Genomic DNA, 2,500 nt, shown 5'->3' on the forward strand with positions numbered 1-2,500 from the left:
TGCTCTCTGGCAAACTTCAGACGGGCCTGGACATGCACTGGCTTAAGCAGGGGGACACGTCGGGCACTGCAGGATTTGATTCCCTGTCGGCGTAGTGTGTTTCTGATGGTAACCTTTGTCACTTTGGTCCCAGCTCTCTGCAGGTCATTCAACAGGTCCCCCCGTGTGGTTCTGGGATTTTTGCTCACCGTTCTCATGATCATTTTGACCCCACGGGATGAGATCTTGCGTGGAGCCCCAGATCGAGGGAGATTATCAGTGGTCTTGTGTGTCTTCCATTTTCTGATATTTGCTCCCACAGTTGATTTTTTCACACCAAGCTGCTTGCCTATTGTAGATTCACTCTTCCCAGTCTGGTGCAGGTCTACAATTCTTTTCCTGGTGTCCTTCGACAGCTCTTTGGTCTTGGCCATAGTGGAGTTTGGAGTCTGACTGTTTGAGGCTGTGGACAGGTGTCTTTTATACGGATAACGAGTTCAAACAGCTGCCATTAATACAGGTAACGAGTGGAGGACAGAAGAGCTTCTTAAAGAAGAAGTTACTGGTCTGTGAGAGCCAGAGATCTTCCTTGTTTGAAGTGACCAAATACTTATTTTCCACCATAATTTACAAATAAATTCTTTAAAATTCCTACAATGTGAATTCCTGGATTGTTTTCCATATTCTGTCTCTCACAGTTGAAGTGTACCTATGATGAAAATTACAGACCTCTGTCATCATTTTAAGTGGGAGAACTGGCTGACTAAATACTTTTTTGCCCCACTGTATATGGTCATTTTTTCAACTTTGTAAAACTTAAACTTGATCTGTAAGTTTTGTTTTGATAGAAATAGTTATGTAAAAGAGGATTTCAAATAAAGCATCCCTCATAGCACAAAATATAAAGAAATAACGACACAAAAATAGGGTGTCTCAACACCTCTCAATAGATTTTCGGGGGCCGGTGCTGAAGCCATAAAAGAAGGGCACTTATCAAGGAAATAATACATGAAAAAATTATTTTAAATGATTAAATTAAAAAAACACAACAAACATGTGTTGCAGTACATGCATCTGTCTAATAAGGCAAAGCAAAATTTTTTGGGGGAGCATAAATTAAACAAGTGCAGCCAAATACAGGAAAGCAAAAATAAAAAAAAACATTAAAAAACAAACCAATAATAATAACTCCCTCCCTCCCACCTGCTGATATAAAGAATACCGCATTTCTCTTCTCTTGCACAATCCTTACATACCTTGCTATGAATGTGACCTGTGCTTCTAAAATAAATCTAAGAAAGACAATTTTGTTAGACTACTTGATTAGAAAAATTCCAAAAACACCTTTTTCCCATTTTCTTGGGAAATTTCCCCTTTATTGACAGGAATGCGGTCTGTCCCTTCATTAAACAAACATAAAGTTTTCAGTGGCGCTGGTGTCAGGGTTAAAGGGGAACATTATCAGCAGACCTATGTAAGCGTCAATATATACCTTGATGGTGCAGAAAAAAGACCATATATTTTCTAACCGATTTCCGAACTCTAAATGGGTGAATTTTGGCAAATTAAACGCCGTTCTGTTTATCGCGCTGGAGGCGATGACGTCAGAATGTGACGTCGCCGAGGTAACACACCCACCATTTTCATTTTCAACACATTACAAACACCGGGTCTCAGCTCTGTTATTTTCCGTTTTTTGGACTATTTTTTGGAACCTTGGAGATATCATGCCTCGTCGGTGTGTTGTCGGAGGGTGTAACAACACTAACAGGGAGGGATTCAAGTTGCACCACTGGCCCCAAGATGCGAAAGAGTCTGCCGCCAGACCCCCATTGAATGTGCGGGAGTGTCTTCACAATTTTTTTATTTTTATTAAATCAACACAAAAACACACAAGATACACTTTCCATCAGTGCATCAACCCCCCAAAGAAAACCCCTCCCTCCCCCATTCACACCCAGCCACACCCACTCACACAAAAAAGGGTTGTTTCTTTCTGCTACCAAAATGCTGGTTCCCACAACATATATAACACAGTCTGCAAGGGACACAGTCCCTGAAACACACATTATTGTGTGTGTCGCCGGTCCACTAACACTATCATTAATTACTATTTTTTTTGTCATTGTTTTATATGATTTTACTTTCTTTTTTATCCAAAAAAAATGTCATTGTTTTCCTTCACATTTAACCGGCGATGCTAAGACAGACATGGCACAGAGATGTATGGATAACCTGCAGATCCATTTGCAACGATTAAGTCAACGAAATCACAAAGGTGAGTTTTGTTGATGTTGACTGCCAGCTAATCGATGCTAACATGCTACGCTAATCGATGCTAACATGCTATTTACCGGCGGTGCTAAAGCAGACATGGCACAGAGATGTATGGATAACCTGCAGATCCATTTGCAACGATTAAGTCAACGAAATCACAAAGGTGAGTTTTGTTGATGTTGACTGCCAGCTAATCGATGCTAACATGCTACGCTAATCGATGCTAACATGCTATTTACCGGCG

At 40.6% G+C, this 2,500-nt stretch overlaps 1 protein-coding gene across 1 annotated transcript in view; it reads right to left on the reverse strand.

Moving 5' to 3' along the window:
• lrp4 (low density lipoprotein receptor-related protein 4) overlaps positions 1-2,500 on the reverse strand; it is a 475,714-nt gene that overhangs the window by 131,076 nt on the left and 342,138 nt on the right. The gene's annotated exons all lie outside the window — the stretch shown is intronic.

Source organism: Nerophis ophidion, linkage group LG25 (assembly GCF_033978795.1).
Source record: "Nerophis ophidion isolate RoL-2023_Sa linkage group LG25, RoL_Noph_v1.0, whole genome shotgun sequence".
NCBI classification, from domain to species: domain Eukaryota; kingdom Metazoa; phylum Chordata; class Actinopteri; order Syngnathiformes; family Syngnathidae; genus Nerophis; species Nerophis ophidion.